Raw genomic sequence first — 18,190 nt, 5'->3', positions numbered from 1 at the left:
CTGCTAAAGTCCTAAGCTAGTCTGTACGGAGACCTATAGATGTGGGAAGGAATCCCTACAAGTACTAAGGACTGGGAGGAATATGGGACACCTCCTAACAGAAATAGTAGCAGACAGACGAACAAACAAAATATATAGAACATAGAGGTCAGTAGACCAAGCAAACTAACAGAGCAAGACACAGAGCACAGGCTAGCTAGAAAGTAGATATACAATGAAGTCCAGCAAAGCCAGAAGGGCGGAGCAGGATTAAATAGGCCAACAAGGTCATGTGACCAGCAAAGGAAAAAAAAACCTAAGAGCAAGGTTCTAACAGGTTGGCCCGGCCGGCTAGGCCGCATTGTAGCACACTGAGCTTCCCACTGCAACTTATGCTTCATGTCCATGTGCCGGTTCATGCATGAAGTACTCAAACTATGTATTTTTTGGCCTCTACTTAGCTTTTGCTGACAAATGTTACAGATAACACGAGTTGGGTCATCTTTATCGATCTGAAAAAATACCCAGGCTATGCAAGGCTTAGCACCCATGCGACCTGAAGAGCCACCACGACTTGTGGTGAGAGGTAGAGTTGTGTTTGAGGATGCAGTTGTTGACGTGCTTCCAGTACTACGTCTCTGTCCAGGAAGGCGCAACCTGACCTCGTCGTCACTAGCATCTTCCTCCACCTCCTCTGCTGACCTCATCTCTTGGCTGACTGTGGGTTGACAGTAAGTGGGATCTCCAACCTCATCATCATCACCCTGTGCGTTATCACACCCGTCGTCCTCAGAGCCAACCTGTTCCTGCCCTGACAAAAAACTAAAGTTGTCGCTCCAATCAGGTATTTGAGTCTCATCATCGTCTTCCTCATTGTCTCCACCAACAGGAGTTACAGTTTGGGAATGAGGGTCTACATTATGGTCAGAACCTTCTGCGTCTGGTCCTGGATCCGACTCATAAAGATTCTGGGCATCAGTGCAGATCATTTCCTCGTCTGGATTCACAGAAGCGCTGGAGTCGACCTCTGATTCCCAGGCTATAGTATGAGTAAACAGCTCTGCAGACTCAACCATCTGTTCTACCTCATACTCAGACGGGCAGCTGGAGATTTGGGAGCTGTGAGGAAGCAAGTGCGATTGGGGTGACACCTTTGAGGACTGGAGTATTTGTGATGTTGAAGTTGATGTGGAGGAGAGCCCACTTAAAGGAGCACTTGATATCCGTTGAAGCACCTGCTGTTTTTGTGCCTCATCTGGAATTTGCAGCAATTGGCGTGGCCGTAAGAAAGGGATCTTATCACATTGTCCGCTAAAAGAAGTAGACATTTTAGTTTGGCTGGAAGATGGTCTTTCTTCTGCAGATGTTACTGTTGCTTTAACACCTACCCCACGGACACAACCTTTTTTCCCCTTCCCAACACGCCTATTCCCCTTTCCACCAGCAGCAGGCCTTTTTCCACTCATTTTGGTGGTTAACTAATTCACAACTCTGGAGTTGTTTGCACAAAAAAACAATGGATGGGAACCGAGCAGAGCTGAGTGGCCAAACTGTGGTATTAGGCCAAAACTATTGGCTGGGTTAGATGCAGAAAAAAATTATATTCAATTTGCAACCTGATGGAGGTCAGTATAGATGGACTAATAGAACAAGTCCCACACACAGCTAGAAGCCCAAATATTTTTTCAGAGGTAGATGCAGAAAAAAATTGTATTTAGTTTGCAACCTGATGGAGGTCAGTATAGATAGACTAATAGAACAAGTCCTACACACAGCTAGAAGCCCAAATATTTTTTCAGAGGTAGATGCAGAAAAAAAATATATTCAGTTTGCAACCTGATGGAGGTCAGTATAGATGGACTAATAGAGAAAGTCCCACACACTGCTAGAAGGCCAAATATTTTTTCAGAGCTAGATGCAGATATAAATTATTTTTAATTTGCAACCTGATGGAGGTCAGTATAGATGGACTAATAGAGAAAGTCCCACACACTGCTAGAAGGCCAAATATTTTTTCAGAGCTAGATGCAGAAAAAAATTATATTCAGTTTGCAACCTGATGGAGGTCAGTATAGATGGACTAATAGAACAAGTCCCACACACAGCTAGAAGGCCAAATATTTTTTCAGAGGTAGATGCAGTAAAAATTATTTTTAATTTGCAGCCTGATGGAGGTCAGTATAGATGGACTAATAGAGAAAGTCCCACACACTGCTAGAAGGCCAAATATTTTTTCAGAGCTAGATGCAGACAAAAAATTATTTTGAATTTGCAACCTGATGGAGGTCAGTATAGATGGACTAATAGAGAAAGTCCCACACACTGCTAGAAGGCCAAATATTTTTTCAGAGCTAGATGCAGAAAAAAATTATATTCAGTTTGCAACCTGATGGAGGTCAGTATAGATGGACTAATAGAACAAGTCCCACACACTGCTAGAAGCCCAAATATTTTTTCAGAGCTAGATGCAGAAAAAATTATATTCAATTTGCAACCTGATGGAGGTCAGTATAGATGGACTAATAGAATGATGCTATGCCCAAAAGATTTTACTTCACTAGGTGCAGTAAAAAAATTGGTATTCTATACACAGGTGGTATATCTTGCAACACAGATAGGCTACTCCACTGACTAACACACTCTGCAATAGGCCAAAAAGGATTAGCTTTGCTAGATTCAGCAAAATGCTGTGAAAAAAACTTGCACAGCACTGGCACAGACCTGCCTGGCAAAAACTGATAGGAACTGATGTAACCTAGTCCTGAAAAGGACTGCAATTACAATTAGTCTTTACTCCCACAATCTATCTATTTAAGAGCACAGACCTGCCTGATAAAAGTCGTAGGAAATGCTGTAACCTAGTCCTTAAAAGGACTGCAATCACAACTATTCCCTACTCCCAAGCTATCTGTAGATTTGTGCGAAAATTGGCTTGAAATTAACAAGGTATAGCGCACACAGCAACAGCGGTGCCGTCTAACACGCAGCTGCAGCAGTGAGAAAATGGTGGCGACGGGGAAAATGGCTTGGTCTTATAGGGCAAGGACATGTGACATACACTGCCAATGACACATGCCCTTGCTTGTGTAAAAAAAAGCACTTCGCTCCGTGTGTACGCTGCTGATAGGCTGACAGATTGCACCTCCCCACTGTAAATGCGGGGAAGAGAAAAAAAAATGGAGATCTTCATTATTCCTGCAGAGATCCATCCCCTGGCCCTCCCCCCACCCCGCTGTACACTCAAACTGCGTATTAACATTAATTTTCATCATTACTGAGAAAAAATCCAGTTAGGATTTTGGTGCACGAACAGTTATCGAACATAACCTCGAACAGCCAAATTTTTCTCAAATCGTTCGTGTTCGCCGAACGGCTCGAACACCGCCCAAAACAGCTCGGATTTGAGATTGGCGAACAGTTCGAGTCGAACAACGCTCATCTCTACTTGTGACTGAGCCTCCGGGCTTCTATGGCCAGAGGACCTGGAATCCCCTGCTGGCTGGTTTATGCTGCTGGGTGAATATACATCCCCACAGCCTCGGACTCCGGTGTCCGGTTATCAGATTCTTCTGCCAGGGCGAGCTCTGCTCAGCTTCAGCCCCTGGTCTTCAGTTACAGCTCCTACAGAGCTCCTGCTGTTTCTCTCCATGTGTCTGCTTGTTCTCCCTCCAGGCTCTGACTGAACTCATCCCGCCCCAGACCCAGTTTATAAGGGCAGATTCCTCCCCTCCCAGGTCTGGGCAGGAAGTGTTGCATGCTTAAGGGCTCCTGACCAGATAAACCTCCCACTTGCTCTCAGACGTAATATTTCTATTACTGTGGCAACCAGACCCCTGGGGTGTCACATTGACATCAGGCATTTCACCGCTGTAGTCAATCATTAGCTAAACAGGACTTTTGAGTCATTTCAATATGACATCGCTGGAGCCAGATGGGCAGAGACTGGCAAGGGACCAGGGAAAATGTTGGCATGGAAGTGTCCGTAGCTTGGTAAGGTGTAAGGTGTAGATCATTTTCTTATTTTATATGATTATCAGCTGTTTTATGGAATTGGATAACCTTCTAAAACCCAAGTACGGGTTTGGTTTCAAAATAAATGAGTGATTTCCCAGGACTGTTCCCGTTGTAGAAGTTGAAGTGATTCCAACAGAATCACTGTCGTAGACATAATCAAATTCGTCATTTCGTTTAGGCTCAGATTTCATAATGTTTTTCCTTAGTGCAAAAAGGGAAACAAATTGGAGAAGCTGTAATCCCAAAACTGGGAACGGTGCACTTCACATAAAGCGACATGTAGATATTATCCTGGTGGACATGAATGACCATCTGGTTCTTCTCCCAAGAAAAGAGCGCACATGTCCTCTTGCTACTGCACGTGGGTGACACAGATGCTTCTATAAAATGACAATACGCTCATGGTATGGGAAACATCCCTTTTTTCATCGCTTTTAAAATTAGCGTAACTTCCCAAGCAGAAAACTATTTGCCCAAGAATGTGCATTTATTTTCACCCTCACTCTAAACAGATGACAATATCCAACTTTTGATGTACATGGGTCATCTTCTTCATTTTTGGTAAAAAAAAAAAATGTACAATTCTTTTTCCTTTTTTTTTGTATTTAATAAAAAAAGACAGAAATTATCATTTAAATTGTAATAATATTTACAAACAAATAAAAAAAAAATAATTACAGGAAATGTATGTTTAACGTAATACAGGCAGATAGCAGATGTCTTACATGTATTTTGGGGGGGTCTTTATCATTTCTAAGTTATAAAGTTTTGACACTCATGTTTTATTCTTTAATTCCTTATGATCTACCTATGTATGGATGGTAAGGGGAGATGCACAAAATGTGTTTTTCAGATGAGTACGTGCTAAATAAATTCTAAAAAGAATGAACATTTCACTGCAATGCAAAATCACCCATTATGAGTCGATGGGTGCGTAAAAAATGGATCACAAACAGGTTACCATCAGAATGTCAAAAAAATGGATGCCATATGGATGGACAAAATGGAGATATGCATGCTACAGATACGAAAAATGAACGTATGGAACTCAATACAGATATAAAAACGTACTTTTTCACAGGATGAAAAACGGATGATTTTCCATACGCTTATCTGAACCCGGCCATAATGACACCCTGATCTTCATAACTGGATATACTTCTTTATAAACCTGTATTATTAGATGTTCTTTAAAAAGTTATTCCCATCATGGCTCAGATGGAAATAATTGCTCCTAGGTCCCGGCCACCAGAGACAACATTACTCTCATTTTGCTTCGCTGTTTATGTAAGTGTCATTCATTTCTATGGGAGTTGTAAAAACAACGTAGCTCATATCTATGTCTCTGATGGCCGGGACCTAAAAGCAGTTTATTCTGATCTCGGCCATGGAAGGCAGAGACAGATATAAACCTTTAAAGAAAATATAAAGGTCTTATATCAGTGACGGTGGCCTCTGCTGTCAGCTGGAAAAACTGGAGGAAACTTAGAAGTAAAGAATGTTCTTGTAAAAGAGAACAATTAGTAGCCTCTGTGGAAAACATGTGCAAAACCTTGTAGTTAAATCTGATGCAGTTTAACCATGAACTTTCACCATACTGCAACATTTATGGTATGAGCCATGTTGAGAAATATACTTCAAGGAAATGAATATAGGTTGCGATTCACAAGACATTAAGATTTCTATTCGGCGAGGTTCCATCAGGTTTCTTTACAAGGCTTTTATGGTATTATATAAATAATGCTTTAGAAGTTAAACAGACTGACTGATACATTGTAACAAACAATCAGTAAGGGCTCATTCTTTGATTTTCTCGTACTTAAAAAAAAAATGTTCCAAGTTTCATCAGTGTTTTTGATTCGATATACATAGAGATGTGAACAGTCCCAAGGACTATAATAGGTAGAAGCATGGGCATTGCTAGCGTCAAAGATCCAGGTCTCCAGCCCTGAACTTCTGGCCTCAGATCACCGGCGACCATCAAATTGAAATATGTCAGCATCAACATGACACTGACACTGTTCAATCCCCATGATAGAAGAGGGAGGCACAAGCTCCAGTCCCTGCCCTATCCGTTTCGTAGGCCTACAGCTTACAAGACATCAATGTACTCATGCAGGGCAGGCGGAGCGATGGCCCGCCGGTTCTAGAACTCAGGAGAGGAGACAGAGGCTGTGGTGGACGGGAATCAGGATTGGGTGAGTACAATCTTTATTGTTTTTTTTATTATTGGGCTATGAGGGCCATCATGAATGTAGAGGAGATGTGGGGCCTGTCATACTATATAGGGAGCTGTGGGGGCCTCATAATATATATAGGAGGCTATTGGGCCATCATACTGTGTATAGAGAGCTGTGGGGGGCTTAAAATGTATAAAGGGGGCTACAGGGCCATTATACTGCATATAGGGAGCTGTGGGGGCATTATACTGCATATATGGGAGCTGTAGGGGCCCCATACTATATGTAGAGATATGTGGGGCCATCATACTGTATATAGGGAGCTGTGGGGCATTATATTGTATATGGGGAGCTCTAGGGATAGCCTACTGTTTATAGGTGGCTGTGGGGGCCATCATACTGTATATAGTGAGGAGTGGGCTCTCATAATGTATATGGGCAGCTGTGGGGAACATACATATTGTATATAGGGGTTCTAGTGCCATCATACTGTAAATAGGGAGCTGTTGGGGCATTATACTGCATATATTGGAGCTGTATGGACCCCATACTATATGTAGAGAGATGTGGGGCCATCCTACTGCATAGAGGGAACTGTGGAGCATTATACTGTATATGGGTAACTCTGGGGACAGCATACTGTTTATAGGTGGCTGTGGGGCCATCATACTGTATATAGTGAGGAGTGGGCTCTCATAATGTATATGGGGAGCTGTGGGGAAGATACATATTGTATATAGGGGTTGTGGGGCCGTCATAATGTGAATAGGGAGCTTTGGGGGCATTATACTGCATATATAGGAGCTTCAGGGACCCCATACTATATAGAGAGATATCTAAGGCCATCATACTGTATATAGGGAGATCTGGGGACAGCATACTGTTTATAGGTGGCTGTGGGGCCATCATACTGTATATAGGGAGCAGTGGGTTCTCATTTTGTATATGTAGAGCTGTGGGGAACATACATATTGTATATAGGGGTTGTGGGGCCATCATACTGTAAATAGTGAGCTTTGAGGAGATCATACTTTATATATATGAGAGCTGAGGGCCCTTATGAATATAGGGAGCTGTGGGGGCACTCAGAGGACCTTATTTTTTTTAAATAGGGGCTTTCTTAGTTTTTATTGGGGCACACAGGGGGCATTATTACTTTTTAAGGTGGAACTTGTGATATTACTTTATTTTTAGGGAGCATTGTTACTTTAAGGGGACATTCAGGGGTTATTATTGCTTGAAGGGGTCACTTAGGATATTATAACCTTCAAAGGCGCATACCTTGCCTTATTACTTTGTAGGTAGCACAGTGGGGGCATTAATACTTTCTATTGGACACTTTATTTTTAGAGGTACTCTCTATCTGGCACACTGTCTGCGTAGCATTTTTTTAGGGTGGTATTCATAGTAACGACACCGTTTTTGAAGTATTGGGGTCACTGGTCCATGCCGCTGGCGCAGGCAGGATGGATAGTTTTTGTGGTTTGGGAATAGATAGAGACGGTGCTGGAAATGTGAGAAGTCAAATGTGTCTTTCTTATAAACTCTCCAGACAAGTCGTGGCTGGAAGATGTCATCATGTCGGTCTGGACCAGATGGAAAAGATGAGAAAAGTGAATAACCCCAATCAGAAAGAACGTGGGCTATAAGTCACTATCTTGTATAAACCTGAACCATAATCACTTATATGATTGGTAATGCTGGTATCTACTGCTATATGGTCACTGGATGGGGGTAATATTGGACATATGTTTTTTTTCCTGAACCATTTCTTGCAGCCTTTTGACTTTACACTGCCAAGGGTGGAGCGGAGTCCATTGTAATTTGCTTTAAAGAAGTTACATGCACTTTATTTTTTCTTCCACCAGTCATTTTTCAGAACTTCTTCCGGAAAAAAAAAAACTTCCTAAAATAGTTTTCCAAACGTTTTGAAGCTAATATTGAGGAGGATTTGACTCCCTAAAACCAAAAAGTCTTAAAAAAAACAAACACAACCTTTTCTGCAGTGGATGATCGATACGATCATTTGACCATAGAGCTACTCAGGTCGCGATTCTTACAGAATCCAATGCAAATTGTATTAGTGGAAATACACAGTTTACATTAATTGCTAACAAAGTGCAGAAATGTAATGTACGGTAACACTTCTACATGTTTCCTGGAGATTTAAACAAGCCTGACATAATCCTTGGCCCTGTGCAGTGCCGATGAGCGCGGTGTTACTGTCGCTGTTCTCGGCATCTTATATATGTGCGTTACCTGTTTATATAGGACGTGTTGAGTCTGAGGGCCGGTTGGCACTGTCCCTGTCTGGGTAGTGTCTTTATCCTCATGTTATGTCATTTGTGAGGCCAGGGCATTGCATGAAGCAGCCACTCTTCTACATATAAGGGAATAACCAGTTCATAAAAAATACCCCAAAGACACCAGACATGGCCTAATAAATTCAACACAGCAATAGTTATGGTTGATTAGAAGCATGATTCACTCGAAAGTTTGTCCAACATAACATAGCACCAACGGGCACTCCATAATCAACAAATCATCGGCGGGATAACGAATAAATATAAGATGTAGCATTGCTTTAACAGAACGTATCTTCATTCAATAAACGTTTCATATTTAAACAGTAACTAAACTTTGAATATGACTTTATCATCACTTTAATTGCCTGCAGAATAGTGGGATCCAGGTCCTGGGACCCCCGAACACTGAGCAGCTCAGACACTCAGATGCTGCTGTTTTTACACATTATTAATGATGATTCACTTTATGTCCACTATTATATATTATACGCATACTTGTTTCCTATCCTGTTTATAATTATTTATTGCATTACTAGCCTGGTCTCCATTTTTGTCTCTCTGGTGCCTTTTCTATGCCAATCATGGCTTTGTTTTTAATCATTCTGTTTCATGTTTTGTACTCTAAAATGCACCTATTAATTCTAAATTTGTGTGCATTTGAACTTTATTCCTCTATAGGTTAATGACACCATTAACTGCAGAGTCCAAACCAAAGAGAGCAAACACTGCGCCCCCACCGGGAGCTTCATGGCTGAGCAGTTTTATGCAGCCGTACATCACCAAGCACAATGCCGAGCGTTGGATGGAGTGGTGTAAGACCGTCACCACTGGACCCTGGAGGAAACGTACTCTGTGCAGTGAAGGATCACATTTCTATCTGATGTCTGATGGATAAGTCTGGATTTGGTGATTCCAGGAGAACGTTACCCGCCTGACTGCATTGTGCCAACTGTAAAGCTGGTGGAGGAGGGATAATGCTATTGGTTGATTTTCAGGGATCAGCCTCAGCTCCTTAGATCCAGTGAAGGGAAATCTTAATGCTTCAAGACATTTTGGACTATTCCATGCTTTCGACTTTCTGGGAAGAATTTGCACACCCTTGTCTGTTCCAGCAAGTATGTTCCCCGGTGAAGAAAGAAAATCAATAAAGGCATGGTTGGGTGAGTTTGATGTGGAAGAACTTCATTGTCCTGTCCACCATTCCATAACTCCCATCAAAGACCTTGAGCTAGAACAGAGATTAGGAGCCCATCCACTCATCCAACAATGTCTGACCTCAAAGATGGCATTTTAGATGGTTAATATGGGCAAGGAAAGAAGAAAAACACTGCGCCTCTTAGCACAATAACTTCAAGATGGGTTTGTAACTCAAGTTTAGTATCAACCCACCTCAGAGCCGCTCATTATAGAGGGTGGTTTAGTGAGCAGCCACAACACTGAGGGTCAGACTATGGTGTAAGTCCGAAAACAAGAGGAACATGCCGCAGCAGCCTTTCATGATAATTTGTGATGTCTGGGCATCGGAGCAAATAATTAACATAAAATCTGGAGAAAAATACTGGGCCTTGGGTGCTAATGGTTGTTCAAATACCTCTAATTTTATGCCTGGAATATTCAGCATAAAATTAGAGGCATAAAGTTCATGTAACGGACTGACATTTTCATCCGGTCAGTTGCATGAACTTGATACCGCTAATTTTTTGTGTTTGTTGTTTTTTATACAGTCATGGCCAAAAGTTTGGTGAATGACACCAAAATTATATTTTCACATGATCTGCTGGCCTCTGTTTTTTATTAGTGTTTGTCTGATGTTTATGTAGCACCCTGAGGATTCGGCTGCTACAACCCAGAGGTGTGGTATTCCACTCCCGGGTAAGGATGGAGTGTGGAACTGAGCTCAGTAGGCTGCATGTGACGCGCCCCCTGGGCCAGTGTTGTTTGGGGGATACCCGGAGCCGGATCAGATGGGGGTTGTAGTCTCCGAGTGGCGGTGACCCGGTCCGTGCCCAGGGTGTCAAACTCAGTGTGTGGCAGTCCTACAGATGTTGCTGGATGTTCTTTAGTGTTGACTACGCCACCTGTTGATTTGCGGTCAATACGGCCGCCGCTGCAGCAGGGTCCGCTGAGGCTGGTGGTGTGTGTGCAGCTTCTGGTAGTATAACCCCCAACGGGAGGGGTATAGCCTCAGGGGGTCAGGTGTAGAGGATGGTGGTAGTGGTGGTGCAGTGTGGATGGTAAGAAGACTCAGAGTCGGGCTGTGCAGTTCAGGGTTTTTACTTACTGCTGTTCTGTTGGTCACTCTGGCCTTGAGTGACCGCCCGAGCCATGCTGCGTCCACCAGGTCCTGGACTCGGCCAACCCTCAAGCAATTCTGGAGCGTGGTCCTGAGCTCCCTTTCTGACTGTCCTCTCTACTGGCCGTTCCCACCAGGGGTCCACTTATGTCCGGCTCCCTCGGGCCTCTTGGTGGGTGCACCTCTTCGGGGTTCCCTGACCCTATACCTGCTGTGCCTTCTTAGTGGACTTGGTGAGGGGCTGCTCCACATGTAATGTCGCAGCCTCCGGTTCTTAGTTGAGGGTTGTTTCTCTCCTCCACTAATTTGGAATCCGGTTCCCTTGCGTGCCAACCCTTCACCCTTCTGGTCTAATTCTGGGTTCTTGGGGTTCCTTCTTCTTCCCCTCTGGGTCCTTCTCTCCTCCTCTCTCTCTTCTCTCTGCAGGCGCTCCTGGACCTCTCTCAGGACTGACTGACTCTCTACAGAAGACTGACCCTGATCTAAGATGGTTCCCACCTTATATACTCCCTCTATGTGTGAGCTCAGGTGACCAGCACCCAATGAGCTCCTAGCATTACCCAGACTGCTCCCCCTATCTGCCCCTACACTACTGGGATGTTCCACCCCCCTCCCACTCCAGCCAGGGACAGACACTGTCGTACCTGCACATATACCTAGTGGGAGTACCATTGATCTGTCCCCCGGAAATGGGATGTATGTAGTGCATGCAGCCTACTGAGCTCAGTTCCACACTCCATCCTTACCCGGGAGTGGAATACCACACCTCTGGAGTGAGGTGCAATACCCCTGTAGCAGCCGAATCCTCAGGGTGCTACATTCCCCCCTGGTAAATCACAGCACGTCCTCGGGCTGTAAGAGAACAAAACATCCACAAACATACAAATTTTCATAACAACATAAACATATAAAACATTATATATATATATCATCAGCAATAAACCTGTCATATAAAACTTTTCATAAATAACATTCTTGTAAACTTTCTTGTTCCTCCGGCCAAGGTGCGACTTGTGACCGGGTAAAGTGCGACAGTCTCTTTTAGAAACACGGTTTCCTATAAAACCAGTAGGGGGCGCCTTAAAAAGCGCAACTATATACAAGGGGAGGTATGGCCGCTCTCAGTCCTCGGCCAGTGGGATTAAGGGACACACGGGTTAACAGTTCACTCTTGTCCCAACGGGGACATATTTAAAGCAGCAACAGTTCACTGTACCCCGACGGGTAACTATTTACAGTCTCTTTACCGTACTTTAACGACGGCGTCCTCCTGCTCCTTCTTTGTCTTCAGACCCGTCCGGGTCCTCTTGCTCCTCCTCACACCGCAGCTCCTCCTCCGTCAGGCGATGTACATGGAGGGCGTAGGGTCCTTTGGCACACTTGTGCCGGGTGAACGTGACCTCGTCCCCTACGTACAGGTCACGACCTCTGTGTCCCTCCGGCAGATGGCTTTCTACGTCTCTGCGGGTTACAAAGACGTCGCCGGGGGTATGATGGTCTCTTATGAAGCCCCACCCATGCTGCAGGTTGAATTTAATCACAGTCCCGGAGGTACGGGACCATGAGCTGCACGGGGGTTCCTCCTGGTCCGGCTCTTCTGCCCTGCGCTCTGTTCCTGCAGCCGCTGCTCACGGATCCGCCTCTCTTTCCGCTCTTGCTCGAAGGCTGCCAACTGCTGGCGGCAGCACTCCACTCGCTCTGCTGCGGCTGCCCGCGTTTCTTGAGTGAACCCCATGAGGTCTCCTCCGGTGGGGTCCCACTCGAATTGTGCTTCTTCTAGCGGGAGCGGGGTTCTCCTGATGGGCTTCGGAGCCGGAATCAGGGGCTCGCACAGGGGCCTTGCTCTTTGGAGTTCCAGTTGGTAGTACTCCTGGGGCCATACAAAGGGCTGCCCATCCGGGCACGTGTGCTGGGCAAATAGATCTTCGCCCAGGTGCGGCACTCGAGATGTTGAGGGCGCGTTGATGGTAGCGGCGCCCGGGTCGACCAGGCCTTGCGACCAGGCTTGGGGCACCCTAAAGGTAAAGGGCACCGTAAGGACGGCGGCGCCCGGGGGTACTCGGCCCTGCGACCAGGCCGGTGGCTCCGCGGAGGTAGGGGGCGCTGTTGGAATTGCGGCGCCCGGAGGTACTAGACCTTGCGACCAGGCCGATGGTATTTCCTGCTTCGCCGCGCTCAGGGTTGAGGCGCGTGACGTCACAGGGGTCGCGGCCGCGGCTTCTACTTGAGGCCTAGTATGGCACGGTGACGATGCAGCGACGGGCACGGCAGGGGGAATTTCGGGCTCTGCGACGGGGAGCTGGGACAGGTACACGGTTTCTCGGCTCGGGGTAGAGACGTCCCCTTTACCTGCCTCCGTCCGTTCAGCTCCCTTCTCGGCGCCGTCTCCTGCCTTCATTCCTCCTGCGCCATCCTCAGAGGCGGTCTGTCTCCTCGTCTTGGGCGGCGTGCTTTGCTGGCGGGTTCTTGCCTGCAGGGCCATCTCTCGGCTCCACTCCGTCAGCGTGTCTTGCTGCACCTGGGCCATCCTCCGTGCGAGGCCCTCCAGCGCGGTCTGTGCACACTCCCGGTCTCGGGGGAGCTGTGCTAGGATCTCCACTAAGCCTAGTGGGGTTGTTGCTTGCAGCAGGCTCCTGACCACTGGGTCGGTGCTGCCTGTCTCTCCCTCCATCTCCGGGTACGCTTTCTCTGGACTCCTCTCCAGACTTCTTGTCTCCGGGTGCGCTCTCTCCAGACTCCTCCAGGCTGCACCCATCTTCGCTCCTTTGTTCTGTCTCCGCCCACATTGAGGGTGGTCCCGGGCAACTTAGTGATTGTCAGTTCCAGGGGCAGTTCTCTCATGCTGATGGACACTTCCAGCATCACGGTCTCTGTTGGTGGGCGCGGTTTCCGCTTTTGGCGCCATTCTTCGACCTGGCCCACGATGGGAGGTGGCCTTTTGCCACCCTCTGGCACGCCCATAATGGCGTCCGCTCTTCCAAGGCGGGAAATCTTTGGAAATGGCGGGAATCGTCTCCCAGTGGCGGGAAACTCCATGGATGGCGGGAAAAAGCTGCAAATGGCGGACAACCGGCGGGAAACGACCTGTGATGGGGTCCGTTGGCGGGGACCCTCCGGAACCGGCGGGAGACTTCTTTTTGAGGTAACGGTGAACTTTTCTTCAGGCACGCAGTACCCGGTTGTTGCGGGCACGTTATCCTGCCGACTACGCCAAAGTTGACGCGCCCCCTGGGCCAGTGTTGTTTGGGGGATACCCGGAGCCGGATCAGATGGGGGTTGTAGTCTCCGAGTGGTGGTGACCCGGTCCGTGCCCAGGGTGTCAAACTCAGTGTGTGGCAGTCCTACAGATGTTGCTGGATGTTCTTTAGTGTCGACTACGCCACCCGTTGATTTGCGGTCAATACGGCCGCCGCTGCAGCAGGGTCCGCTGAGGCTGGTGGTGTGTGTGCAGCTTCTGGTAGTATAACCCCCAACCGGAGGGGTATAGCCTCAGGGGGTCAGGTGTAGAGGATGGTGGTAGTGGTGGTGCAGTGTGGATGGTAAGAAGACTCAGAGTCGGGCTGTGCAGTTCAGGGTTTTTACTTACTGCTGTTCTGTTGGTCACTCTGGCCTTGAGTGACCGCCCGAGCCGTGCTGCGTCCACCAGGTCCTGGACTCGGCCAACCCCCAAGCAATTGTGGAGCGTGGTCCTGAGCTCCCTTTCTGACTGTCCTCTCTACTGGCCGATCCCACCAGGGGTCCACTTATGTCCGGCTCCCTCGGGCCTCTTGGTGGGTGCACCTCTTCGGGGTTCCCTGACCCTATACCTGGTGTGCCTTCTTAGTGGACTTGGTGAGGGGCTGCTCCACAAGTAATGTCGCAGCCTCCGGTTCTTAGTTGAGGGTTGTTTCTCTCCTCCACTAATTTGGGATCCGGTTCCCTTGCGTGCCAACCCTTCACCCTTCTGGTCTAATTCTGGGTTCTTGGGGTTCCTTCTTCTTCCCCTCTGGGTCCTTCTCTCCTCCTCTCTCTCTTCTCTCTGCAGGCGCTCCTGGACCTCTCTCAGGACTGACTCTCTACAGAAGACTGACCCTGATCTAAGATGGTTCCCACCTTATATACTCCCTCTATGTGTGAGCTCAGGTGACCAGCACCCAATGAGCTCCTAGCATTACCCAGACTGCTCCCCCTATCTGCCCCTACACTACTGGGATGTTCCACCCCCCTCCCACTCCAGCCAGGGACAGACACTGTCGTACCTGCACATATACCTAGTGGGAGTACCATTGATCTGTCCCCCGGAAATGGGATGTATGTAGTGCATGCAGCCTACTGAGCTCAGTTCCACACTCCATCCTTACCCGGGAGTGGAATACCACACCTCTGGAGTGAGGTGCAATACCCCTGTAGCAGCCGAATCCTCAGGGTGCTACACATGCACTACATACATCCCATTTCCGGGGGACAGAACAACGGTACTCCCACCAGTATATGTGCAGGTACGACAGCGTCTGTCCCTGGCTGGAGTGGGAGGGGGGTGGAACATCCCAGTAGTGTAGGGGCAGATAGGGGGAGTAGTCTGGGTAAATGTAGGAGCTCATTGGGTGCTGGTCACCTGAGCTCACACATAGAGGGAGTATATAAGGTGGGCACCATCTTAGGACAGGGTCAGTCAGTCAGTTAGTGAGTCTGCGAGTCAGCAGTACTCCAGGAGAGGAGAAGGAAGAGAGACCCAGAGGCGCAGGACGAGAGGGGACCCCAAGAGCCTGTATGAGAGCTGATAAGGGTGAAGGGTCGGCAAAAGGGTACCGGATCCCAAGCTGGCAGAGGCTCAAGCACACCTTAGCCAGGAACCGGAGGTCGTGGGCAGGATCTGCCACGACCCTCACCAAATCCACCAGGAAGGCACACCACGAGTAGGGCCAGGGAAGCCAGAGAAGGTTCAACCACTAAGAGGCCCGAGGGAGCTGGACAGAGGTGGATCCCTGGTGGGAACGGCCAGAAGAAGGGAGAGTCAGAAAGGAGCTCAGGACCACGCTCCGGAATTGCCTGGGGGTTGGCCGAGTCCAGGACCTGGTGGACGCAGCACGGCTCGGGTGGTCACTCAAGGCCAGAGTGACTAAAAGGACACCAGTAAGTAAAAACCCTGAACTGCATCTCCCGACTCTGAGTCTTCTTCTGCACCATCACAACCCCCATCATCCACACCTGCTACCCTGAGGCCATACCCCTCCCGTTGGGGGTTATACCATCACTGCTGCACATATACCACCGGCCTCAGCGGACTGCTCTGCAGCGGCGGCTTCAAAGCCGCACTCAACGGGTGGCGTAGTCGACACTTAACAACATCTACTGCCATAGACTGCCACTTAGTTTGACACCCTGGGCACGGACCGGGTCACCGCCACAAGGACTACTACCCCCATACAGATCCGGCTCCGGGTATCCCTAACAACATGGCCCAGGGGGCGCGTCAACTTTTGGCGTAGTCGGCAGGATCACGTGCCCGCAACCACCGGGTACTGCGTGCCTGAAGAAAAGTTCGCAATTACCTCAAAACGAAGTCTCCCGCCAATTCCAGAGGGTCCCCGCCATCGGACGCCATCTCGGATCAGTTCCCGCCATTTGCCCGTCATCTGCAGTCTTTTCCCGCCATCTGCAGTGTTTCCCGCCACTGGGAGACGATTCCCGCCATCAGAGAAGATTTCCCGCCTTGGCAGAGCGGACGCCATTATGGGCGTGCCAAAGGATGGCAAGAGGCCACCTCCCATCGTGGGCCAGGACCGAAAATGGCGCCAAAAGTGGAAACCGCCCCTACCAGCAGAGACTGTGATGATTGATATGTCCATCAGCGTGAGAGAACTGCCCCTGGGACTGGCAATCACAAAGTTGCCCCAGGACCGCCCTCAGTATGGGCGTATACAGAACAAAAGAGTGAAGATGGGAGCAGCTTGGAGGAGTCTGGAGGAGTCGTACCCGGAGATGGAGGGGGAGGCAGGCAGCACCGACCCAGTGGTCAGGAGCCTGTTGCAAGCGACAACCCCAGAAGGCCTGGTGGAGATCCTGGCGCAGCTCCCCAGAGATCGGGAGCATGCACGGACCGCACTGGAGGGCTTGGCTCAGAGGATGGCCCGAGTGCAGCGAGACGTACTGGCCACATGGAGCAGAGAGATGGCCCTGCAGGCAGGAACCCGCCAACGGAGCACGCCACCCGAGACGAGGAGTCAGACCGCCTCTGAGGATGGCGCAGGAGGAATCAAGGCCGGAGACGACGCCGAGGAAGGAGCTAAAGAAACGGAGGCAGGTAAAGGGGACGTCACTACCCCGAGCCGAGAAGCCGTGAGCCTGCCCCAGCTCCCCGTCGCAGAGCCCGAAATTTCCCCTGCCGTGCCCGTCGTAGCACCGTCACCGCTCCCGACTAGGCCTCAAACAGAAGCCGCGGCCACGCCCCCTGTGACGTCACGCGCCTCAACCCTGAGCGCGGCCAAGCAAGAGACGCCACCGGCCTGGTCGCAAGGCCGAGTACCCCCGGGCGCCGCAGTACCCACAGCGCCCTCTACCTCTACTGAGCCACCGGCCTGGTCGCTGGGCCAAGTAACCCCGGGCGCCGCCGTCTTCACGGTGCCCTTCACCTTCAGGGTGCCCCAGGCCTGGTCGCAAGGCCTGGTGAACCCGGGCGCCGCTACCACCACCGCGCCCTCAACGTCCACAGCGCCACACCTGGGTGAAGACCTATTTGCCCAGCACACTTGCCCGGATGGGCAGCCCCCTGTGTGGCCACCGGAGTACCACCATCCCCGACTCCGGAAAGAAAGACCCCTGGATGAGCCCCTGATCCCGGCTCCGGCGCCCGCCAAGATCACCCCACTCTCGTTGGAGGAAGCCCAGTTCGAGTGGGACTTTACCGGTGAGGACCTGATGGGATTCACCGAGGAGACCCGGGCAGCCGCAGCCCAGCGTGCGGAGTGCTGCCGGCAACAGTTAGAGGTTTTTGCTAAGGAGCGACGAGAGAGGCGGGTCCGCGAGGAGCGGCTCCAAGTGAAGAGCGCCGAGCAGAAGAGCCGAGCCCGCAGAAACCCCCGTGCTGCCCACGGTCCCCGTGCCAGCGGGACTGTAATAAAATTCCAGTTGGAGCACGGGTGGGGTTTCATCCGGGACCACAAGACCCCCGGCGACGTCTTTGTCACCCGCAGAGACGTAGAAAGCCATCTGCCGGAGGGACACAGAGGTCGTGACCTATACCTGGGTGATGAGGTCACCTTCACCCGGCATCAGTGCGCCAAGGGCCCGTATGCCCTGCATGTGCATAGACTGACTGAGGAGGAGCTACGGGGTGAGGAGGATCAAGAGGACCCGGACGGGTCTAAAGATTACCTTCAGCCAAGAGCACACCGCCACTGATGAACTGTAAATAGAGTATGTAGATAGTTACCCGTGTG

Source organism: Phyllobates terribilis, unplaced genomic scaffold (genome assembly GCF_046119375.1).
Source record: "Phyllobates terribilis strain yellow unplaced genomic scaffold, ASM4611937v1 Scaffold_13__5_contigs__length_258822181, whole genome shotgun sequence".
NCBI lineage: Eukaryota > Metazoa > Chordata > Amphibia > Anura > Dendrobatidae > Phyllobates > Phyllobates terribilis.
Note: the sequence above shows the minus strand (reverse complement) of the source record.